Source organism: Pinus tabuliformis, chromosome 2_1 (assembly GCF_031772625.1).
Source record: "Pinus tabuliformis cultivar Carrire ecotype Pingquan chromosome 2_1, CPIR1, whole genome shotgun sequence".
Lineage (NCBI taxonomy): Eukaryota > Viridiplantae > Streptophyta > Pinopsida > Pinales > Pinaceae > Pinus > Pinus tabuliformis.
Genome location: NC_142299.1, coordinates 289,531,786 through 289,559,191, shown reverse-complemented (window position 1 = coordinate 289,559,191; position 27,406 = coordinate 289,531,786). Strand labels below are relative to the sequence as shown.

The 27,406-nt window shown below is 35.3% G+C and overlaps 1 pseudogene; it reads left to right on the top strand.

Annotated features, from left to right (window-relative positions):
• The first annotated feature begins 1,507 nt into the window (after window positions 1-1,507).
• On the top strand, window positions 1,508-27,335 carry LOC149199920 (succinate-semialdehyde dehydrogenase, mitochondrial pseudogene; annotated as a pseudogene).
• The last annotated feature ends 71 nt before the right edge of the window (window positions 27,336-27,406 follow it).

Genomic DNA, 27,406 nt, shown 5'->3' with positions numbered 1-27,406 from the left:
AGATGCAAGACATGTAGAAGAAACACATGAGATGAATTTTAGTGTTTGGACACATGCATGTTACTGAGGACAGATGATATGACAATGACAAGTAGTCATGCAAACTCAACTAAGAGGCATACTTCGGAAGATGTTCTTTACTTACCATACTCACTCTCAAGATGATCATGCATCTGGAGGAGTTCGCATGCGGTCCTGATCTTTTCCAATACCCAATTCCTTGGTCCTTCTCCTCAACTCCTTCGAAGTGATTTCAACATGTCATCTTTTCGTGTAGTCACTGAGAGGTAGATCTGCGTGATTTCAGGGGATAGTGACTATTGCTGGAATGGGGCCCTAGGAATGCAATACAAACAAGACAACTTGGAAAACATTGCGCAGTTTTGAGGCTCAAGGCACTGCTACGGGACAGGCGTCCCAGGAGGACACCTCTGTGCAATTTCTGAGTGCAGTGCCGCTAGACTGCTCTACGCATTTCTACAGAGCAATGCTGGCTGGGGCGTACGCGGGCTACAGGGTTTTAGCAGGCAAGGGAGGTTGGTGTTTATGCACATTGTGTGGTTTCAACAGATAAGGGAGGAAGCCTGATGGTTGCAGAAACAAAGCGCACAGTTTCAAGAAACTAGATGAGGCTAGGTTTCTTTGGAAAATGGCTAAGTGTGAGATCAGTGAAATGTATGCAAACATTGATAGGAATTGACTGCGATCACACATAGACACTTAGTGACACAAGGTAGACCATCCAGAATACATAAGACATACTTTTATTGACACAACAACCTTCATGACGTGAGTGCAGGAGGTGAGTGTGAAACATATCTATGTGATGACAAACACTCATACGCATACAATTCCCTTGAAGCAAGTCAACATTCCCTTGGTAAATATGACACATACTACATGAAGATGAGAACATTGACAACTCTTAAGATCAAGAAGGGGAGATTGAAATAATCATCTCACCAACAAATGACCAAGGATAATCGATTGTAGGATCTGAGGTATTCTCCAAAATTTGCATGCAAGCCAAAATTTTGGAGGGTGGTTGTAGCCGATGCAACAGTAACATATTTAATCAATGTAGGAAATGTGTGAATATTTCATATTGATTTTCCACTTTTTTTATGTTCAATGTGAAAAATTGGAAAGGTGTTGCTATAGATCTTAACCATTGCAATACTCCAACATAGGTTTTAGATTTTACTAGGCCAGTTAAACTATAAAAATATTAGAAGGGTGTAGATGCTTCCTCAAAGGTAGAGAAGAGCTCATATGAAGAATGAATCAATAATATGGTTGAATAAAAAAAGGTTTGATTGGGGGGAAGTGGGTTGGTTCTCTTAATGTCAAGACTATACTAGTATATAATCCAACAAACCAAGCTTTCTTGGAGTTGTCCCCTTCATGGGGGAAAGTGAGACAAACGATGCAATTTATTCTACATATGATGCTTCCCATTCTTGGATAAATATTACTACTAATAAGAAGAAAAAAATTTGTTTGAAAATGGCATGAATTATTCATGTCACATAAGGAACATTTGGGGAAGCTTATTACATTAGAAAATGACAAACCTATAAAAGGAGGTTTGGAAGAATGTGCATATTGCATACGATGTGATTTTTGTTGAATTTTATGTCAAAGAAGCAAAACGTATATATCATAATATAATCCCTCCTATAATTTATGATTGATGACTACTTGTTCTAAAAAAACTTGTAGGTGTTGTTGGTGTCATTACTCCTTGGAACTTCCCACTTGCCATGATACATGCAAAGTTTATCCCGCTCTTTCTTCTAGTTTTAGAATTGTGGTTAGATCATTTGAATTGAATCCTTTGAAAACATTGGCCACCATTGAGCTTGCACTTCAAGTAGGAGCTCCACCAGGTGTCCTAAATATTATGATGAGAAATATTATTGAGATTGGAGACACACTAGTTGCATCTTCATAGGTGCAAAAAAGCACATTCACTAGATCAACAATTGTTGGAAAGAAGCTAATGGTTTTTATTATAGGAACAATGAAAGGGGTCCCCTTAGGGGTTAGTGGAAATGCACCTTGTATAATCTTTGATGATACATATCTTGAGGTTGCAGTAAAAGGGACTTTGGAAGAAAAAATTCACAAAACTAGAAAAAACTTGTGTTTGTGTTAATAGAATATTAATACAAGATGACATTTGCAAACAAATTGCAAGTCTCTTTGTTGATGCAATCTAGGACATGTGATTTTCACATGGATCAGAGGAAGGTGTTATTGAGGGGCCCTTAATAAGAAACGTTTTCATGCGAAAGGTTGAAAAGCATATATAATATGTATCAAATGGAGAAAACATATTGGTTAGGGGTAAACAACATAGACTTGGGTATACATTTTATGAACCAACTGTTCTTGGAGATGCAACTTCTGGCATGTTGAATTCCAGGGAGGATATATTGGGACCTATTACGCGAATTTTCCATTTCAAGAATGAGGAGGAAGATAGGCCCATAAATTTATTCATTCTTATGGAAAGAAATTCGAGTCACATCACAAATATTCTAGTCGCATCAAAACACTCATTCCATAACTTGCTTCCCCTAATTGTGACCTATTTTCATCATAGATTTACGTCCCTTATCACAAATTTCCTCATCATATTTCAACCTTTCTTCATTTCAATCAAAACTTTCCTAATCACATCGCGACTTAATGTCCCTCAATCACATTTTAGCTTTCCTCTTTGCATCACAGCCTAACTCTTCAGATTATGATCTCCCTTGTTCGATCGCGACATCCATCACCACATTGCACCTCTACTATGTGCCTATTCGTCTTTCGTTGGTTGTTGATCAAAGAACACACTGGGGATATCAATATCCCAAAATGTATTTTGCACAAAACTGAACGCAAAATTCTACGTTTTCAAAACATTCCATTCATTGATAATTCATTCTACGACAAACCCATGGATGATTCAAAGAGGGATCTACCACAAATGGGGGTAGTTTTTTAGTATGGAAAATGATGTGATTTGAGAAACTAACATCTCAAAATGTGAATAGAAGTCCAAATCATAACTAGGCTTTATAAACATCTTCATCGATTCCATTGAAATCCCATTGACAGTAACCATGTTAAAATTTGGATTCCACTTGATGGTGGACTTGGGGTAAGGTATGAATTCCTATAATATCAATCCTCTAGAGTGTCTACCATAATCGTATATCTTTGTAAGGAAATCCCTTGCCAAAATAATTAGGTTTTATATAAACTGTTTGTATAAGAGTCTGCATACCTGCATGAGAAGAATTTGATTCTACATAAATTTCTTTTGGTTGGATGCCTAAATTAATCTACTCTTCATGGTGTCCCTTGAATAGCTTGAAGTTCAATATTCATGAAAATAGTACTCTTCCAATCACCATTATGAATATAAAGGCTATGAAAATTGTAAAGAAGTTGGATGATGATATAGGTCGATAGATTATCTAGTGTAAAAAGACTAGCAAGATGGATAGCCTGATGTTCGAATTAAACGTGTATGTTGGACCAGTAAAATTGCTAGTTTATTTACATAGGGAATTCCAATGATCTCTTAAACCACCTTCAATAATGAATTGACATGATCATATTATTATAGATAACTAACAACTACTTTCAAGGAAAGTGATTTGTTTCATGTTTTAATTGCAATATCATATAATCCTATTACAATTTTAAAGTATTGTCTTCAACCCTATTTTACTATGTTTTTTTTTTAAATTAGAAGATGATGAAAATAAGAGGATCTTGTTATGCATGGATGGAATGGTTTTCCATTTGGAATTAATGAAAAGAAAGGGTATAACGGGAGCCATTGATGCATGCATCCAATTACTTCTGTGCATATACACTAGTATGAAAGATTTTCAATTGGGATTTCTGCATGCCTACACCATCCGTTATTTTCCTCCACAACCATCCTAGAATGAAAATATTAAACAATATTATTTAATGGATCAATGCATGCCAGGGCCTTGAATAGATTGACCCATCTAAATTAGTAGACTCATTTAATGTAAAATTTGTAAATCTTATGAAAGATTGTAAAACATTTGCATCATACAATAATATTATTAGGTATCTTACAAGAGGTGGTAATATGCACTTATTTAGGGACTTGAAATCTTGTTCCATTCTTGATGTTCTAGTACCACCATATTCTAAAAATAATGGTAGGCCTTGATGTAGCCAGTCATTAACTAGCCTGGTTTGAAGACTACCAACACTTTGATAATCTTGTTGTGTAGAGAAGAATTGTACAGGGGCCCAAAATTGGTGTTTAGATTTCCTCGGATATATCATATTTCTACTATTTTCCATTGGTTGTAAACGTATATGACTGATGTAATTTTGCTTGAAGGTAGGAAAGGGAGCACATAAATTTTGATCTGTGCATAAGCAAGATATATGGCATAATGTTTCCATGTTTATATTAGAGGTACAAACGATGAAAAGTGATATTATTAAAGTGGAAAATTCAAAGTGGATGCGGGGAATATGGGATCAAGTTGAGGTAGAAGGCTCCAATATTTTTGTTGTTAAACCTTTCTACAAGATCAATGTATAAAAAAACTTCCTTGAAATTATTTTCTGATCTGGAAAAGAGGTTAATGTATTCCATATCAAGGAGCCTATCATCCATTAATGTCAGCTATAGGTGCTACATGTGTTAATGGCATACCCTGTAGCTCCATTGTTTATGTCCATGTACCACCATCCTCAAAAAATAGAATAAAAATAGAGGTAATGATCAGAATCACATTTGATGAAGCTAGGTACAATAACCTTATTGATATTCAAGAAAAGATCCATCATAATTTGTAGAGGAGAAGGAATCTGGAGTCAAACATAATGGTGACAATATTTTCTATGCAGTACTATGAAAGGAAGTCTAAGTTGGAGTTAGTGGTCACCTTAATAGCCTATTTGAAATTTTTTTTTAAATAGATGTGATCTACACCTTAGATGGGAATTAGGTCATTCACTAACACTTCATTGTCATAACATTGAACCTTTCCAAAGCTAAAGATGCTCCACAAGTATATAATACCACCTTTTTAGATTAGCCTAAATCAAGTCATGAATTGAACATTTGCTAATGATTTGGGGTGAAATTTTAAAGTAATATCCTATCTTGCAGTGGAAATTCTTTAATGTAGTTCAGGAATGGTAATATCCTTGAGAATGTTGCTTTTGACAAATGTGGAAGAAATTTAAAAGATACTAAGGTCAACTTGCTAGCAATAAGATCTACAGTTAGAAAGATTTGGCATCTGTTGTTTTAGGAAATTGTATGGGAAAACAAGCCTTTATTTTGACAATAACAAAATTACTGTGAGGTTGATTCGGTGTCATTGCATGGCTCTATGTTTAGTGGTATCTCTTCTAGATTAATGAAGATGATTTGACTCAATATTGTTGGGAACCCAAGTTCATCGCTTAGTGTGTTGGTGTGGTTTTTTATAAGAGCACTATAAAATCAGGAATAACCTATTTATGCCATGGTTGGGAAAGGTACAACATGGAAACTCCAAATGGTTTCCAATAACGTATAGAGATATATTATGTGTCTTGTCAGGTTGGCATAAATGTGGAGTGCTAGTACGGGTCAAAGATCAACCTACATAATAGCTAGTGAAGTAGTAGGAAAATTAATTTCCTTAATAACAAGTGGATGTCAAAGTCATGTTCAAAATTGCATACAAGCTTCTATAATTGTACAACAACAACGAGCATCTTAGGATTTCAAAGAACAATCTCTCTGTCTTCCCTCATAATTTCTCTTTGTTTTATTGTAAATATTTTGTCATAATTATGAAAATGCTAAAATGCTAAAATTAATTTAAGATCCAATAGGTCATGGGAAATTAGAGAATCATCATAAATTAGAGAGTCGTGAGAAATTAAAGAGTCATAAGGAATGTGAAGGGTCACTTCCCCATTTGAATAAATGTCTCCTCTTGCCTTTAAAGAAAGGGATTTTGGCAGTTGATTCTTTTAGCATAGTTGTTAGCACTTAGGTAGTTGTGATCACGCTTGATCTTGGTAGACTTTAGGTTGAGTTATGGTTAGGAAGGGGGCTTATCTTGGATAGGATTTAAGCTACCCACCTTCCACTATTGGATTTTCATGGACCTATATTACATGTATTCGAAGTTGCAACATTATCAATGAGAAGCTCTTCACTTTTGGCATCTATTCATGTGCACTTTCATGGTGGTTGTAATGGAAATTCAGTACTTCTATTATGTGTGTGTATGATTTAAAATGGAATATATGTTGATGAACTAACTCATGGAATATTTCTCTTGTAATTTCTTGAATATTTTCTCTTTTGTTCCATGATAACACTAGTAACTAGTTATAAACTAATTTGCAATTAACTTCTAGCACTTTCTATTCTTATATATCTCAGATGGTTTTAGCTAACTAACTGCTCTTTGAGATGTACTTCTTCTAGTTGTTTTTTGTTATCTTCTTATATCTTAGACTTCAATTTCATCGATTGTGGGTCGATTTCATCCTCATTCTCTGAGTATTTCATAATTTCCCCCATGTTAACATCTATCACTTAAAATCCAAGAGGAAAACAAACATGGTGGCATCTAGGCCCACATATCGTATGGGAATCCTATTTGAAATGGTGTGAGGTCTGACTGGGACATCAACCTGGGGATATCCCCTTACTGTTGGTGGTATGTTTTTCCCCATCAATAATTTTGATGCTAGAAGGAGGGCTAGATGAAAAGTTGAACCTATGGATTTCATGTCATAAAGTTTTATTTTAAAATGACTCCTTCCCAAAACCTTATGTGGGGTTGTTTCTCTGGAAGAGTAAATATTACAATCCCCTTCGTGATAGTCAATCTCTTTTTAGAGAATAAGTTTGATGGCGAGGGAGAAATATCTGCATCTGAACATATCCTTCAACTTCTTGAAATTTGTATCTCAAATAGTGTGTGTCATGAAAATTTCATATGCATACTCTTCACTCTTACGTTTGAAGGTCATGTCATAGCTTGGTGTCAAACTTTACCAACCCCATCTATACATTCATTAAAAAAAATCATTGATGAGTTTTAATCTACTTTTAAAATTTGTAAAAGGATCAATGAGTTTAGGATGAAACCAGGTGAATATTTGAATTTTTTTTTAAATAGATTTCATAATATTTTTTTAGATTTCCTTTGAAATACATGCATTGGGATTATCAGGTTGAATGTTTTCAACGATTGGTTTACATTTTCAATGAACAATTTAAATCTAAACTAAATATTGAAAATTAATCATCAGATGATTCCTGTTGAGTTGTGTTATATCCTTTCCACGTAGTTAATAGGGGGTTTGAGGGGTACCGGTAACCCCACTTTATGGGGTCCGGGGCAGCGCCCTGGAAAATTTTGGTTTTGGACCCTATGTTAGGTTGGGTGGACCCACCTATGGTTTTGTTCATGATTTTTGCACATGTTTTTTTGATGCGATGGTTTTTCGGTCCATGGTATTGGACACGATGATTTTCTGTCCATGGTATTGGATGCAATGGTTTTCAGTCCATGGTATTGGATGCTTTGGCATGTATAAATATCTATTATAACATTGAAAGGAACATAATGAAAAATCAAGCTGGTAGTCCCGGTTTTGGGATCCAAGGGAAAATCTCTGTGTATATGTGTTTTATGTGTTTTGCTCTCGCATTATTTATTTTCTGTGTTTTAGAATTCATATGCAAGTAATTTCTGTACAGGGTTAAAACCTACAATTCCAATGATTCACATGTTGCAAATCAGAAAAATCAGCCAAACATGATTCTAATGATCCACATGATTCTAATGAATTTATGATTCATATGATTTTAATCAGACCAAGGGGTTGATTAAAATTGGCAACCATTTTTTTATGTTGATTGTGAGGCCCGAAGAGGACATCCTTGAAGAAGACAAACTTGATGAAGATGATAGTACAATAGAGAAAACTAAAGTAACAACTTCTAGGTAAATATGAGGTGCTCTTGGCAAAGCCAAAGGGGTTACCTGTCAAGAAACTAGTTTAGCATCAGATGTAGTTATAATTAAAGTCATCCTTGCAAATCCTTGGCTTGTGTTGAACCTTTCTGATGGACAATGGAAACATTGATAAGCCCATAAAAGAGTTTATAGATCAAGAGGTGATTAAACATCGTAGGTCCCCTTATGTATCCCATTTTGTGTTAGTGTCAAATAAGGATGGCACCTAGCAGATGTGTCTAGATTTTCATAAATTCAACAAGATCATGACCAAGAACCAATACTCTCTACCAAACAATGATGACTTGTTGGATTAAATACAAAAGTATTTTTCCAAGTTGAATATTAAATTTGGATATTGTTAAGCGAGTATTGAGGAAGAGCACACATGGAATACTACATGCAAGAGAAAAGAAGGGTTGTTTGAATGGTTGGAAATGCCATTTGGACATGCTAATGCACCATGCACATTCACAAGGTTAGTGAATGAAGTTTTTAGAAATTTTTTTGAATTCTCTATAGTTTTTTACTTAAAAATCACTCTCATTTACAACAAAACTTGGGAGGAACATGATACCCATTTGAAGTAGGTGTTGGGCACTAAAACTTAACAAGTTGTAATTTAGCATGAAGAAGTGTGACTTTGATAGGTGAATGTTTATTTATTAAGGATTCATGATTGGTGGAGATCAATTGAAGACATGACCTAACCAATATCTGTATTGTCAAACCATGACCCATACTAGTGAATATCGCAAAGGTAAGGAGTTTTGGTTCATCTCATCAATGTTTACACAAGTTTGTCCCACGTTTCTTAGGGGTTCTTGCACCTTTTCATTCGTTGACAAAAGTAGAGTATATATTTATTTGGACAAAGGGGCAAGGGAAAGACTTCAACATGATAAAGCAAAAGATATGTGAATCACATATGTTAGGGCTTCCTAATTTGAAGAATCCTTTTGATATCAAGGGTGATGCCCTTAGTTATGCCATGTGGGTTTACCAGATGCAAGAAGGAAGAGAAGTTTCTTATTGTTTGAAAACCTTTAGTGGAGTTTTCTTGAATTATCCTACCTTTAACAAAGGGTTGTTTTCTTTACACCAAAAAATGAAGATTTAAAGATATATTATATTCTAGGTAAGGAAATGGAATCTCCACTAATGAAAAGCCACTACAATTATGTAGATTTAAGACAAATTACAACAACATAGGTATAATAAGTGGATGCACTATTTTCAATAATTCAACCTTGTCATTAGATACAATGAGGGAATAAGGTTACAAATTTATTATCTAGACCTTTGAGGCCTTTGACTTCTCTCATGATAATTCTTTCTACAAACTTTTTATTTGAGGAGTTGTAGATCCAATATGAAGAGGACAAGGATTTGTATTAACTAATGGTCACATTGTAGTGTAGAGAGATAAAGGTTGATTGGTGTTTACAAGAGAATTGTTGTACGAATATAGTAAGTTATGTATTCCAAGGGGTGAATGTTGAATACTATTATTAGAGAATGATACTTGTAGAGTCGTCGAAGACTTTGGAACAAGGAAGGCATGGCTCAATCTTAAAATGCATGTTTATTGACCTTGCAGGTAGTTTGATGGGGTGATATTCATTCAAGCACGTATATTTTATTACATTTTAAAACCCACTAATAGAAGTTGGGTTTGCACGCTTTGCTCCTCATCCCTAGTCAATCTTTGGAAAACATCTTCATAAGCTTCTTTAGAGGATTGCCAAGTAATATGATGAACATTATTACCTGATCATAGAAATTGACAGGTTGAATAAGACGACACTATTGGTTCCTCACAAGTAACCAAACGAATTTTCAAGAATATGTCATGCATTTTAGACTACCTATCTCCATCATTTCATATATCGATAACATATTTGTGGTCCATTTCTAGAAGGCATTAAGGGGTATATGGATATCTAGTTGAAGAAGAGAATGATCTTTTGGAGATCCAGTAGAAGAGGAGAATGACCTTTCACCCATAGGTAGATGCAGGAAAATAAGTAATCCATAGAAATTAAGTTCATTTAGAAATGAAGTGTAACATGAGAAATCCTAAAGCTAGGATGAGAGTTTTCCCCACATCTAACATTGTTATAATCTGTTGGCATTATGATTCAAGTGTTTGTTGTCCTTGATGGCAACTCACTCAGAGGTTGGTACAGATGCTCAGAAGTTGGTACAGGTGATGGCAACTTAATCAGAAGACAGATCCTAGTACAGCTTGCCAAGGAAGTTCATACACGCAGGTTTGTTAAGCCCAAGTCGCGTGTACACGCAGGTTGGCTTCAGAAAAAGCGCGTGTATGTGGAAAAGTACCTTTGGTCCATGGCGGTTAGTCCTTGGAAGTTGTGCCTATGGTTTCGGACCATTGTGTCTCGACGGGCGTGTCGATCCCTAGTTTTGAAGTTGATGGTATTGTGTTTCTATGGTTTTGGCTCTTGGTATTGAACAAGGCCTAAGGCTATATAAGGAGAAGATCACTAGGCAAAGATATTGTGTGGGTGTCTGACGCAGTGAGAGGATCTGGTATTGCTGGTTATCTGTTCGGGACGCTTGGCAAGGGTCGGATCTGACAGCGAAGGCAGAAGTAATCATTTCTAGATCTGCACGCGGGTTGCCTTTGGAGAAAGCGCGTATACACGCGGTTTTGGTACAGTGAAGTAGCGTATGCATGATAAGGGTTGATATTTCAGGTTGCTGCTGATTCTGGTGGTTGTTGCAGAGTTCTAGATTCTGGTTTGGGTTCTGTGTTCTTGATGACAGGGTTTCAGTGATTCGGTATTGGGTTGTTTAATGAATTATGATGCAAGTATAAGTTGATGATTGTATTGCGGTAATGTTTGCTTTGTACTCTTGGATCCAGTATGAAAATGTATGAAACGTGGTCCCTGAAGGTTGTAGGGTCAACACCTACGTACTAGTAAATGGATCAGCTAGTACAAGAGCTGAGGGGGTTGTAGCTCCCTTCCAGAAGTAGTTGGAAAACGAGAGAGAGGGTTGTAGCCCTCTGCAGGTTGTAGCCTGCATACTGGTAAAGGACTGCACCAGTATATTGTAAAAGAAGTTTCTCATTAAAGAAGAAAGAGACGAATTGCAGCAGGTGGTTTTCACCCACATTGGGTTTCCACCTTATATCATGGTGTTCATGTGTGTGGCTCTTGTGTGATGTTCTGTTCTGTTATACTGCACCTGTTTACTGTTAAATTGCTTAATAATGTTCTGATGCATTTACTGAAGATAAGATTAACTGAATCATATGATATCTGCATATACGCTAGTTTCTTTAGACACAGTCGCGTGTACACGCGGATTCACTTAACTGAAGTCGCGTATATGTTTCTGAGTATGAAATTGAAAAGGTTTTATTGATCTGATAATACTGATTCACCCCCCCTCTCAGTATTATTTCCAACATAATCATGTCATTCCTAGCTCCAATTGTAAATCCCCGTTAATGATATGATTTTTTTTTAACTTATGCACACTTTGATATTTAACTTTCCAAAGATGTTCAAGACAAACTTATGAACCGTGGTGATGGACAAGAAAATGGTATCAAGTTTGTGGATAAGATTCAAAATATTCATAGTAAGTGGAATAACAATGCAAAAGGCACAACAAAGATAAATGAATAAGATTGATCAACATAAAGAGTCTCGTGAGTTTAAGGTGGGAAACATGGTTTTGATATACATCAACAAGAACAATAACAAGAACTAGCTATAAGGCCTAGAAAAAAGTTTAAATATATTCATCATGGCCCATTTGAGATTCTGCAAAAATTAGGTGGAAATGCTTTGACTAAACATCCCCACATATATGGACATATACTTGATTACCAATACATGGAATTTGATTTTTTTTTTACTTTTCTATCTTGAAGAGGAAGAGGAGAGTTTACTAGTGTTGCATATTGTCGAAGACTCAATTCTAGATTCTTTTGTTGAGTTGGAATAGACACCATACTACAGTGGAAGGCTCAAGAGTCTAATATATGAAAGTTAGAATCCCTAAAAGTTGGGTTAGAAAAGGGATGAATCTTATAAAAGAAACCAATAACATCTAGAAGAGACAAGGGATAATTTTATTCACCTTCTTCAAAATTGATAAGTTTTTGGGGACAAAATCCTCCTAAAATGGGATGTTATGAAATTTAGATTGGAATTAAAACAAGAGATCTAAAAGGAAATAAATGAATAATTAGTTTTAAGGTGGAACTTATATAGGCATGGTGAACAAGTGAGTTATCGATAAATATGAAAGGTATTCATAAGAATGTTATCAACAAACAAGTTAGCAACAAATAAGTTAAACATTGAAATGGAAGTTGTCGACAAGCAAGTCATCAACATGTAAGTCATTGATAAAACAATTTATGGCAAGAAAATTATTGAAAACCAAGTTATTAAGAAGCAAGTTGTCAATGTTAAGTAAGAATGATGTCGATAATTGTCTTGTTGACAATTAGAAGCTCATAAATAAATTTTCAACAAATATAAATTTAATAAAAATGTTTTTCAATAACACAAAAAAATATCAACATTTTACAAGAAAAGGAAATACCAATTTAAAGATGAATTGAAAATAAATTAGAAGCTAGTCTTGTGTTCCTACTGTAAAGAGTAAATCTTGCCATATGAACAAACTGTGATAAGAAATATTTTATTTATAGTTTATAACATTCTATTCCCAACAAAATTATTACTTAAATCCTAAAATTTATTCCCCACGGATCTCTAATTAAGTCGATAGGATTTTTATGGTGATGTTCTTCCTCATGTTACTGTAGCAAATTCATCGTCCAAAAAGAATATTCCATTCAAGGGTTTGACTTTCACAGTTGTCAAAGAATGCGTGGGATTTCTTTTAAGATGTGTCGACCTCTGGGTTTTTGGGTTCTGTAATAAATTCTTCCCAAACATAGGTAGAGTTGTGGCTTACTCAACCCCAAGTTTACATAGTTGGTGTATACGGTATGGCAGGATTTGGGTGACTATTTCTATAGATTATAGATTTTTGGAGTTGCAGGGTCGCATTGCAAAGGAAATAAATTTAGAGTTGCCCAACAATTATGATATCGATACACAGAAGATGATGTTGTCTGTGTCTCTGGAGAGCAAATAATTTCTTCTAGTGTTAGATGACTTGTGGAATCCTCTTGATCTGTAGGAACTAGGTGTGGCATTTGGCCATAATAAGCACAATAAAGTCTTGTTCTCTACTTGGAGGAAGGATCTGATTCCAACAATGAGAGCAGACAAGTCCATTGAAATACAACCCCTCTCTAGATTATTCATGGACATTGTTTTGAAGAATGGCTTTCAATGATGACATTGTTGCTATTTCTATGGACATACAAGATTTTGGCAGGAAAATGGTATACAAGTGTCAAAGTTTGCCTTTGGAAATAACTATCGTCGCCTTAACAATGTTTGACAAAATAAGTGTAGAGAATTGGGATATTTCTTTAAATTTTATGAAAACCGTAGATCCATCTTTTCCAGATACTTATCCTCACATTAATAAAGAACTCTATGAATGCTTGAGATGGAGTTATGATGTTTTTCCCTCTTCAAATGTAAAAAATTGCTTCCTATATTGTGGTATGTATCCCGAATATTATGAAATCTATGTGGAGGAATTAGTGAAAATATGGATTGTAGAGGGGCTTGTCAGGAGCAAGAAGGAGAGCCATTTAATTGAGATGGCCATAGGGAACATCTATGTTAAACTTTGTGTAGAACATTTATTGTTCCATAACATTCAAGATAAGGAGATCCAGAATGGGTGGAAGCTTCTAGAGCGGCAATGTATAAGAATACACGATGTTAGTCATGATATGATGATCTACATTGGCGAGAAGGAGGAAAAATGTATATTCAAGGCAGGGCATGATCTGCAAAATTTCCCAAAGATTCAGAATGATTGTTACAAGAGGATATCGGCTTCCTTTAATAATATTAGGAAATTTCCCATCGAGTTCACACACCCAAAACTGGTGAGACTTTCGTTAATTTCTAATTGAATTTTATAGGTTCCATAAGGATTTCTAGTCAGCCTGACTTCTCTCAAGGTTCTCGATCTGAGTAACAACGATAGGATAAGTTCAATTTCATCGTTAGTGTGGAAACTGAAACAACTTGAGTATCTCAACTTAACAAATCTCAAGCAGATCCAAGATTTGCCTGAAGAGATATGTCATCTTTCCTCCCTTCAATTTTTAGATCTTTCATACTGTTTGCAGCTACAATCATTGCCATCTAGTATTGTAAAGCTTAAGAATCTCAAGCATCTTAATCTAAGGATTTGTATGAGTTTAAGGATGAATTCCACATGAGATCTCTTAACTTAATTCGTTGAGCACACTTGATGGAGAGGGAGTTACACTAATTGTACTAGAAGAAGACTAAAGAGGAAGCATTTGGAGTTTGAAGAGTCTCAGAAATATGAGAATGTTGAGAATATAGGTAAACTTGGTAAGGGTAGACGTGGAAGAGGGAATAACGTCATTGGGAATGAAAGTGGGAATAATAGGAAACTGGTTAGAGATGAGGCACTTATTTATGGACCTTATACCAATAGTAAGCACTAGAGATTGTGTAATGAACATGGACTTTCTTCCTGAGGACATGCATAAGATGAATAAGCTTCAAAGTTTCATTATCTATGGATACCTAGGGTCGGGTTTGCCAGAGTACACTTGCAAGTTTGAACACCTTGAATACTTAGAATTGTCTCACTGTCCCCATCTAAGGGAGCTCTCTCCATTGGAGCGGTTGCCCAATCTAAAGTCTCTAAAGTTGCGACAGATGCCTAATTTGAAGTGGTTGGGTATAGGACAATTTGGCAGGTCAGATGGATATTCCATGTTAGAGAAGTTAGTTCTCCGAGACTTAGAGAGGTTAGAAATCATTGCGGGACCACAAAATAATGATGATGTGTGCAATATTGCCTAAGCTTCGTGTTTTGAAGATAGTGAAATATTCATCTTTAGAAAGACTTCCCAAGGGAATAGAGAAACTGTGTAGTTTAAGTACAATAGTTGGCACATGGGATTGGTGGGGAAGAATAAAATGGAGTGATGATAATATAAAATCATATCTTCAAAGTTTATTTAGAGTTGCATAAGTACATTAGTGGGCATATAGGTTTGGTGGGGAAGAATAAAATAGGGTGATGATCATATGAAATCATATCTTTGATGTTTATTTAAAGATGCGTAAGTATTATTATTTCAATATAATTTATTTTTATTGCTAAATGTTAACGTACTTTAAATGAAGGTATAACATTTCAAATGCATATGAGCGTTCATTGTAACTTTTTGTTAAGCATTATTGTTATAGGGACCAATCGCTAAGGTTTCTAACTCTGTTGGTTTGTTTGTTTTTTTTTAAAAATAAAATTCGTGTTCATTATGACATTGACAATAAGGTCTTTTTAACTTTTGTGAATTTTACAATAAACTTCGTTTCATTCAAAATGATATTGACAATAACATATTTTACTATTTATATAATAAAGGTAATATTATAATAATACAAAATAAAGTAATTTATAACCAAAAAAATGTTATTATTATTATTATTATTATTATTATATATTTTTACTTATTTTTAAAATGAAGATTATTAGTGTTTATGAAAATTAAAATAATTTATGAGATTTACAAAGTAAAAGTTTATTTGAATTTTTTTAAAGTTTTAAATGGTTTATTAGATTAAGAATAAGAGTTTTTTTGGAATTTTTTAGACTTGTATTTATATGCTAAAAAAGTATTAAAATTAGTGTTTTAAGATCATCATAATTTTGTTGAGCTAAAAAGTCAAGAAGGTTGGTAGTATGACAAATATTTAGAAAATTATATTTAATGTGAGTATAAGTCTAAGAGAAAGTGTTTTTCATCTCAAATCCTCACAGTGTCACATAGGTGACCAACTATTTCAACCTATGGTATTTCAACTATTTTGGGAGTTCACAAATGCTCATTTTTACTCTCTGGTATTTTGCGAGTTAGCAAATGCCCATTATCACTATAAGAGCTCATGACAATTTGTTCTTATTTTAAGGATGTTTATTTTCTTCTTTACACTAACCAAGACATAGAGACTTTTTTTTGTCAAAATTTAGGTTCATCGCCTTTTATAATATCTTAGCTTCATTTTTTTCTTCTAACTCCTTGTCACCCCATAATATCTCCTTAAATTTTGATGTGATTGTATTTTAAATAGTATCTTTGTTATGTAGAATCATCTCCTCCTTTATCCCCCAATGTTCTACTAAGTATCCTTATGTCATTCCAACTTTAACTGAAGGTGACAGTTTTAGTTAGAATTAGAAGCAATTTTAGGATACCTCATCTTCCATGTTGTTTAATCTCTTGTTATACATAGGATATCTAGTCATCGTCATACTTTCAAGGGGTAAAGACTTGCTTTGATGAGGTGGCTAAGATAAAGTGTATTTCATTTAATATTGTATTTCCTATATTATATAGTTAAATATGATTGATAAATTTTTATTTTATTAATTCGATAATTATTTGTATTTCTAAATTAACTTATGTTTTAGTTTTTTTTAATTAAGTACTTTTAAATTAATAAATTTCTTTATTTCTTTAGAAATAATATAAAAATTAAAATATATATTTATATTTATATGATACAAATATTTATTAAATAAATTATTTTATTAATGATGATTAATATTTATTATAACTTTCTAAATTTATGTAAATTTTAAAAAATTTATTAAAGTATTATTTTTTTGGGTTAAATTTAAATTTAACACATATGGTTAAATGAACAATAAGACATAACTTATTCTAAGTCAAATATGTTGGCTATCACATTGCAATGTAATTTCCAGCTTGGAAAAATATTTAAAGTGTAGCGAGGAAAATCCACGTGTCAACATTGCATCGTTAATCCTAAGCCATTGTCGTTCAGGGAATGCCAATATGAAGGGCCTTGAACCCTCATGTTAAAATGGCATCGGACTATGTAATTCCCTTGGCATCCTCCTACCATGGTTGATAGGTGGGTTCAAGGGGCAGTGTGCTTAAGTTCTAACTTCTATGCACACATTTCATGAGTCTATATTTATTGACTTCAAGGGATATTGCCTCTAATTTATAGCTTCCATGCACACACTTGATGAGTCTATATTTATTGACTTCAATAATGTGCACATGTATCATTTTCAACAATTTATTTATATAAAAAATACTAACTAATAATTAATATTACTATGTCTATGTGCCAACTATATAACATGTATTTAGAGATGGATATATACTTATAGTTATAAAATTGACAATAGATTTAATCACTAAAATTTATAGATATACATATTCTACCCATTTCTAATTTTAAATTGATAATAAATTTAATTATTAAAATTTACAAATATACACATTCTACCCATTTCTAATTTTAAACTTATAATTTTTCAAATGAAAATATAAAACTCGTTAATCTATATGAAAATTTAATTTTATATATATTCTATTCATTACTTTACTTAATTTACATAGCATGTCTATCGCTTAATCAATTCATATAATTTTATATATATTCTATTCATTACTTTACTTAATTTACATAGTAATATGTCTATTGCTTAATCAATCTAGTTATAGTTATGTAGTCTTCTAATTTGTCAAATTTGAAACTTTAGCTTGGAGATGTGCCATGTTTAACATAAAAGGACATTGGAAGCTTGTGACGAATACTTTCACCACTTTTGTGCTATTTTTAGCATAAACAGAAAAAACATATATTAAATATTTCACACTAACTAAAAAATAAAAACTAAAACTAGAACTAATTTAGTTTTGTGTTACATTATTTCCCTAATCATTCTCTTTCATTAAAATCAAGTAAGGAAAAAGTTGAAAGAGAAGCTACATTATTTCCCAACCATTTCCTTTTATTGGCCTCCCATCTCTTTTATATATAATTAATTTTAATTTAAAGTGAAAACATGTATAAAAATAGATTTGCATCCAAATAAAAGAGAATGATTGGGAAATAATGTAATTTCTCTTTTAATTTTTTCCTTACTTGATTTTAATGAAAGGGAATGGTTAGGGAAATGACGTAACATAAAAGAAAAGTAGTTTTAGTTTTTAGTTTTTATTTTTTAGTAGGTGTGAAATAGTAATATATGTTTTGTATTTGTTTAAATTAGAAGTAGAATTAGAATTGTATCAATCTACATATATTACTAATGTTGATGATAATTAACATTTATTAAGGTTTAAAATTGATTATATATATATAATATCAAATTTAATGTGGAATTTTATTCCAAAAATTTTTGTTGTCGATTTGTTATCTAACTTCAAGGTCATCGAACTCGAATTCGAAATCGAACAAGGTGACATAGGATGCAACAAGCACACATCAGGTTTAGGAGAGATCGGGGCTATTCCTTGTCCTTCTGACAACAATGGCTTCTAGTTCCTCAGAAGACATGACTTTTCCTATGCTGCAAAGGATAATGTTTAGGGTAGACCCTTTTCCTAGAAGATTTCCACCAAAAGAACATGTTATGGATTATTTTAATATGAAATCATTCCCTATACAAGGACTACTTATGGATAAGATCTCTGAATTTCTTATATGCAAAGCTTTGAACTTTACCAAATGTTGTTTTGAAAGTGCCTGAATCTAATAATATTTCAACTATATATAATTTTTAGGTCTTTTTGAGGCAAGAGCATGCCATACTTTTCATATTTGAAACCTATTCAAGTTTTGGTGGATGAAGATTGTTGGATTAAGTTCCAAGGAATAGAGTTATGACTTTGGTGGTGACATGAATTCATGGGCATTCTTTCATACAGATATTTTAAGTTTGTAACACATTCATGGATTTCAAGCATATGTAGAATGTGAAAAGTGATGGATCTGAATTTTAAACAATTGGTCAACATTTTTTAGGTGTTGCAGTTGGAAATGAAAATTAACTTTATTTGATGGCATTTTACTCAAATGTTGGTTTTATTTACTTCCATATTCCCCACTTCTCCTATCAGCGTTCCTTTGCACCTCTTGGTACAAATGCTAATTAAAAAAATGTTGTCATCGATTATAAAACTACACTGAGAGTAATCATAGGGTAGTCAATAAGTTCAGGGGTGAGTTTAGATGACATTGGTACTTGGCCACTAGATTTCATATGAACATTGAATATTGTACATGTATATGACGCGCTTAATTTATGCTGCAACATCATGCTTTTTACTTGAGTGAGTTGTACTTTTTGTGCATCGTTTGTGCAGAGGAGCATCGTCAAGGAAGACAGCCAAAAGACACCTATCATTAGTGGATGCACTAGTTAGGAAAATGTTCACCATTTATCTACGTTCATCACACTACCATTGTCATATGTGACTAGCAGTGTTTATTATTTTATGCAGACCATTTATCCATCAATGTATTGACCTTAGGAGTTGTCTTTAGTGCAATTTTTTTGGACTTTTCGGTGCTGAAATTTAGCTGAAAAATTTGAGGTCAAATCTTCATTTGTGTTATTTAAACTGGTTTTTGATTGTATATATGGATTCATCACCCTGAAAATCCCTTGGGCAACTTTAATTGTGTAGGGGTTACCATCAAGCTTGTGATTTCAATACATACGTGCCCAATTTTAGAGAAATTAAACTGGAAAAACCCACCAGAAAAACTTCCAAAAAATTTCACTAAAAGCAACTCGATTGACCTTAAACACGCTCTATTACATTGAAAAATAAAGATTCAAAATTTATTGAGGGTTTAGGGCTTAATTTTTTTATTATCAAAAACATAATTTTATATACATTTGATGTTATACATTTCCAAGAACGAGTAATAGGTGTGTAATTAATTTTTTCAACTTTTTTTCGTTCTCGATGATAGGCGGAACGTTTATCTAAAACGTTAAAATCGGTTTATCTAAAATGTTAGACATTTCAAATTTTACATTACTTATTTTTAAAAAGCTCAATATATTATGCTGAAACTTTAATTTTTTTCCTTTCCTATGGTTTTTTTTCTTAATTGATATATGATGTATTGGGTTTCAACACCCAAAGAGTATGCTCTAGCAATTAGTTGAACCACTAAGCATTGTGTCGTAGAAATACTAATAGTCATTGTTTATCCTTCTTAATGTTGTTGTTAATGATATGTATTGGTTCATTGTTGATGTGGTAACGTGTTTTAACACGTGATTGCGAACACATTTATACATGGAGTAATGTAATTATTTTTAAATTTAAGTGATGGGTTAGAAATAAATTTATTAAGAAAAATTATAAATAATCAATTATAAATAAAAATTATAAATATAATGTTTACTATGGGAAAAAATCAAAACAGAGTATTTTACTAGTTTTCTTTTTTTTTTTTGGCTAAAAACTCAGTCAAGTGAACGTTCACCACTCACTTTCGTGGCACATTACAATGAAGTCTTCTCAAGCCTTTTAAAGACTTTATTACATGCAATCCACATGCACAAAACTAGGACCATGTGTCCAAAACCACCACTGTTTGATTGAGCAACTTTGACTCTTTGACTAAGTCAAGTTTACCTAACAACCCCCCCTTAAAATTTGACTTGGGGATTCCCTTGACCAAATTGGGTCAAACCGACCAAGTGAGTCAACACCACTCATCTCAAGGCCCTACCCCTCTCATGGTTTATAACCAGGGTATTTGATAATTTGACGTGCCCCCTATCACCCAGGTACGCATGCCTTATCAATTCTTACATTTGTATTACATGTAATTAAAAAAGTTTTATTGATTCCATTATATTTTTTCTATCTCGACACTTATGTCGTCATCCTCTCAACTTACTGAAACTAATGCTCTCCTCACCCACATATAGCCACATGGCTTCTTGAAGTTGTAGTTTTTTGCCACCTATTATGCAAGAATGAACCCTGCCCATCTCAACTTCCCATATTCCCCATTGCTTCGATGCTTCCACCATGTACATGATCCAATACATCGCCATGCCCAACACCATTGTGCCCATTACCATCCATGCCATCATATTTTCCACCATCAATCCTCCTTTTCTCAATTGTGTGTCGAACTCGACTCAAGGCATTTAGACCTTTACTTCATTTGATCTATCTCCCCTCGTCCTGCAATAAAAAATAATGCAAACGAATTGTCATGACTAAGAAAAATTAAATGATGTCTACGACTAGGGTTTTAACAAATTGAAAACCAATAGTTGAGTGGCTTGCTACACAAGCCTCTTTCCTCCTCTTGGCTCTCCTGTTCACTCAGGCTACTCCTTACTGTAGCTTTAATACCATGTTAAAATTGTCAATAAGAATCAAATTACTAAGAGAAGATTAAAAACAACTAACAACAATTACTAATTATAAACATAATGTTTATCACGGAAAAACCATAATTTGGGGAAAAATAGCTAACATAATATTCTATTAGTCTCTTGGCCAAAAAATTGGTCAAGTTGGCTAAGTGAGCCTTCACCACTCACCTCCTTGACATATTACAATAAAGTCTTTCTAAGTTTTTTAAAGGCTTCATTACAGACAATTCACAGGCATAAAATCGCGGGAAACTGAAACCATGTAGTTGAAACCACCATTATTTAACCGAATAATTTTGATTCTTTCACCAAATCAAGTTTACCAAACAAATATTGCCCCTACACCACTTATAACACATTAATTAAATTATAACACATTAATGTACCATGTTATGGTCCATATAAAAAAATTTACATGGCCATAATTTTTGTTTTTTCCATAATTTTTGTCTTTTTAGTTTTGATGAACCTGAGATATATTGACACACTTATTGTATACCATGCCATTAAGAAATGTTCACACATCAATAGTGGACCTATATATACATGAAGCATTGTTACTTAAATAAAATCAAACAATCAAACTATGAGAAACATGATAAATCATGCATTGTGCATATTATAATAGATCGCATTAGATACAATGCTTATTATTAACATAAGCATACTAGTGTGTCATTTCCTTTGGGGGGCACTAATGTGCCATTGGTTTTCGAGGGCATTGAGGCACCATATTTTTTTCCCCTTGGAAAAATCATAATTTTCATTAATATTAAGGAAAATTAGACATTATAGATGTTATGTGCATATGTAGTTTTAAAAGGTTGTAAGCCTGTCAAAATATAAAAGCAGATATATATATATGTTCTCCACGCAGGGAGACATTTCCTTAGATATGTACTATTTAGTTCTCAAAATTTAAATTACTCTACACAGAGAGTATTTTCTGTAACATGAAGTTGTAGATATATAAGCAAAATAAATATAAACAGGAAAAAAGTCGCATATCATATGATATCAGGCTCCTGGTGAGCTTGTGCAACATGGTCCATATAAGGGCAGTGGTAATACTGGTAGTGCTCCCCATCTCTTTGTTCCTGTATCATCCAGATGTCGCATGGCCGGATTGTTGCATCTTTGGAAAGTTGGTCAGCGAGTGAGTTTCGTTCCCTGTAGATATGACGACATGCAAAACTATCAAAAGATGATATATATCTATGAATCTCATCCAAAATGTGTCGCAGAGTGTAAGCATGACATGTTGATGTTTTGTTTATCCAATTGTAAACAATTTTTTAGTCACTAAACACTTGTAGATTCCTGCAACTTTTTTCAATAGAAAAATGAATGAGATGTTTGGCTGTGATGAGTTTTGCATAGTTGTTTGTGCCTCCTCCAAGTCCCATTTGTATTTGATAGTAATGGGATTCAGTTAAGTAGAGTACGGCACCCCCCCCCCCCCCCAACATCCTTCCTCTTGCACTGATCTGTCAAAATAAGCCCAAGGTTGGGAGTGATCAATGGTTTCAAGAATGATATGTCTAGGTGGTGTGTTATCATCATCTTCAAGTATATTATTGCATTCGGCTAGGATTCGGGCTGAGATGGAGGGCCAGTGAGGGGTGATATCCATAAAGATGATGTGGTTCTTGGCAATCCAAATTTCCTGGCTAATGAGGAGGGGGAGGTTCCTTGCTTTCGGCGAGGATGTTGTTGTCCACCAATTGGCCCAAACCTCCCTGATAGCTTGACCTCTCCATGAGTTAGGTGTAGGGGTATGTGAGAGCGTAGTATTCCAGAGGTCAATAATGATGGGGCAAGTGAGAAATAGGTGATCCACTATTTCTGAGCTGTCTTTGCATAGGCAACACCAAAAGGGCCCATGTTGACCTCTCTTGATCAGGTTGTCTCTGGTCGGGGTTTTGTTTTTCAGAATTGACCACATGAGCAGTCTTGTTCTAGGGGGGCTTTGAGCTTCCACATACCTTTCCACCATGTATCAATATGTTGTGGTCTATGTCTATTGGCAAGGTGAAGATATCCCTCTTTGGGAGAGTACCGGCCATTTTTTGCAATTGCCCATATAATCTCATCCTCCCCTTCCAAGATTCGGATATGAGATTCAGTTAGAGCCATTGTGTATGTCGTCCAGAGATGGTGCCATTGATGTGGTAAGTGCAGGTTGTGGGTAGATTTCCAAGCTTGGTGTAGGAAGGTAGATCTCTCCTGGTCAGCAATGTGACTGATGTGGGTGATGCCAAACTCTTTGAGGTGTTGTATTAGTCCTTCTGGTAATAAATGTGCATTCCTGCATCCTATCCAAGGGTCAAGGCTGATACGAATAGATGTCCCATCATGAATTCTCTAGGTAAGCCTGTCACGGATCAGTGAAAATGATTTCAGTACCGCTTTCCAAATGTTCGAGATCCCTATTTTGTTCCAGCTTGTTTGTCTCAACCAATCCATCAGACTTAATGGATCAATGTATTTTGAGGAGGCTAATTTGGTCGAGAGTTTGCTAGAAGTGATTAATTTCCATCATAGCTTGGCTGCTAATGCTGTGGAGAAATCTTCCAGTTTTTTAATGCCCCAGCCTCCCCATTTCTTTGGTATGGACAACAGATCCCATTTTGCCCATGCAAAAATCCTCCCTATTTGTTTTCCTTTCCAAAGGAATCTGCAGCAGAGATTTTGTATTCTTGTAAGGATGCCCCTTGGGATCCAAGCTAGTGACATCCAACATATCGAGGTGGCCTCATGAACAACTTTGATAAGCACTAGTCTTCCGGCTCTGGAGAGACATTTGTGATGCCATATATTAAGTCTCCTTTCTATTTTAGAGATCAACCATGTCCAGTCAACTATTTTGTAGCCGAGCGGCTTTAGCCTATATCCGAGGTACCAGAGGCCTTCTTCTAGCTATAACAGGGTAAAAGGAAACCTTTGTAGTGCGAACTGGATCTCATGTGGGGAGAAGTCAGATACAATAATGGTGGATTTTGAGTTATTAATAGTCATGCCAGTTGCAGTTTGGAATAGGTTGATAAAGTGTTGTATAGTAGTCAGATCTCCTAATCCCCCATTGAGGAAGATTAACACATCGTCCACAAAGAGGAGGTGTGTTATCGTGCATCTGTCCATGATCCTAATTCCTGTGAGCCTGCCTCTGAGGTGCATATCCTTAATTAGTCTGTTGAGCCCTTCCATAACCAGTAGGAAGAGTAGGGGTGATAAGGGACATCCTTGCATGAGTCCTCTTTTAGAGTGAAAGAAAGGAGAAGCAACACCATTTATCATGACACTAAAGGATATATTAGTGATGCAACACATTATCCATTTTATAACTCCCACAGGAAATCTGAAATGTGTTAGGAGCATTCTAATATATAACCAACTTACCTGATCAAATGCCTTAGATAAATCAGCTTTGAGAATCATACCTTTGATCTTCTTTGTCTGTATTGAGTGCAATACTTCTTGGGCCATTCCTATAGCTTCATGTATCTGTCAATCTTGTAGGAAGGAAAATTGTTTTGAGGAGATGTGGGTGGAAAGAATGGGATGAAGGAAAGTTGCAATGATTTTGGAGATGATTTTGTATATGCAGTTTCACAGGGATATGGGTCGGATATCATTGACAGTTAATAGATTGTTTGATTTGGGGATGAGGGCGATGAAAGTGGAATTGATGGCCCCATGCATTTGCCTAGATATCTTGCATTCCTCAATGATCTTGAGTAATTCTTCTCCTAGGATCTCAAAAAAATCCAAATAAAACTCCACCAACTAGCCATCTGGACCGGGGCTCTTGTCTCTCTTAAACCATTTCAGGGTGGCCTCCAGTTCCCCAAGAGTGACTTCTCTATTCAGATCCATAGCATCCTCCTGATCGACGAACCGAGGGAAAAGTTGTGCTACTCTTATGACCTCTGCTAGGGTGGCATTGGGAGGAGCCTAATAGACCTGTTTGAAATGTGAGGTGGCGAGAGTGGCCAAATGAGGGAAGGTGTCCACCACAATACCCTGCTCATTTTTCAGTTTCCAGATAGTGTTGATTTCCTTTCTTCCATTTGCAAATTTATGGAAGAATTTTGAGTTGTCATCTCCCTCCTTCAGCCATATTGCTCTGCTTCTCAATCTCCAAGTTTCCTCCCTTTCTTTAAGGATGTTTCCCCTCTTGGTTATTAAGGCGGTGAGCTCATCCCTATGATCATTTGATGGGAAGAGTCCCCCACTTTCATCCTCCATATTAGCAATTTCTATTTCAATGTCTCTTAGATTTTGGTATTCTTGTATCCTCTTGTTATGAGCCCAAATCTTTGATAGCCTCTTTAGTTCTTTTAGGTTGTCGATGAAACCGTTAGTGATGTTCCTTCCGTCAGCAGGTGGGTGGGCCTTCCAAAAGTATTTGAAAAGTCGGATATAGGAATTATCCTTCAACTAGGTGGAGTTGAATTTGAAGGGGGTTCGTGGTTTACTTATATCTCCCTGAATATCAAGCTATATTGGTAAGTGTTCTAATAATCGTCCCGATCCAACCCAATGGTGGTATGTATATCCTCTCTCCAGGAAATGTTGCTTGATGAGGAAGCGATCGAGCCTTCTGGTAAGACTATTCTCCCCACATCTTCTATTCCTACAAGTCGGGACTAACTTTGCAGAGGGGATGTCGATGAAACTGTGGGTTTCTAGGAGGTGTTCGAAGAAGGCTGATAGAGGATCGACTTGGGCATGGTGCCCCCATGACTCAGAAAAACCAAGAGAGAAGTTAAGGTCTCCACCCAGAATGATATTATTTGGTTGCAAGATATTGGATGTCAGAAGATGCTCCCAAAAGTCCTCCTGATTGTTGCAGGGCCCATAGAAATTTATCAGTCTGATATCAGTTCCCAGTTCAGTAGAGAAGGTATTCACCCCTATAAATCCAATGCCACCCTAGGTGCTGATAAACTTTATCGAGCGTGGATTATATCCTAGGGAAATGCCACCAGAGCGGCCATTTACATCTATGGCTTGAAAATTCCATCCGGGAAGCATGGATTCCAGGAGAGGGGAAATAACATCGGCAACACCCAAGGTTTCTTGTAGGAAGACTATATCAGTTAGCTCAGTCTGGAGGAGCCTTCGTAGTGCTAGTTTTTTCTTGGGACTAGCAATCCCTCTACAATTGAAAGAGAGGACCTTCATGGTGGAGACGGCTCTAGGGGATTCTGTGCTCTAAGGACCCTGTCAAGAGTAAGTTGTTTCCCCGTGGCAATCTCCATCCCTACCTATTGTTTAGCTTTTGACAGGGAGGATGGTCTACCTCGAGGGAGTTTCGAAGAGGTGGGGGAAGGTACTAGTCCAATGCCTATAGCATCTAGTGCCCGAAACCAAGAAAGTGAGTGAAGGTGGTATCGGTGGGGGATGGTATCAATTCCATGTTTCAAATCAGATGACACCTCCTCTGGAAAATAAGGGGGGGTACATGATATAGTAGGCGGAGGGGGAATCAGGGGACATTCAAGGTGATTGGGGTGGGATTGCAAGGTAACAGGGCTCTGCTGTGGTCCCATAGCTTTATCATTATATGTCGAAGAAATAGTAAATGTTGTAGAGAAAGGATCAGAATTTGACATACCCGAAGATAGCACGGCTCCAGCGATCGCCTTAGACCTGGTCAGTGGAGGTGAAGGAGGCCGAAGAGGTGTTTTCCCACGCTTTTTCAGTGTTGTCAAGACCGGCATATATCGAGCTGCTTTAGTGTCTGTTCCTCTGAGTGATCGACTTGTGTTTGAGCTTTCATTGTTGGAGATGACTTCCCTGTGTTCCCAGTCTTCAATTTCCCTAGAAGAGGGAAATCTTTGTAGAGGTGACCAACTCTGTGGCATCGTCTACACTAAAAGGGGACCCCCTCGTAGTCAAGGATCTGGGTACGATTGTAATTCCTCCAACGCAAGGTGACTTGCTCCTGCAACCCTCCTCTAATGTCTAAATGTACCAGGATCTGTGCGTAAGCCATAACCCCAGTGGAG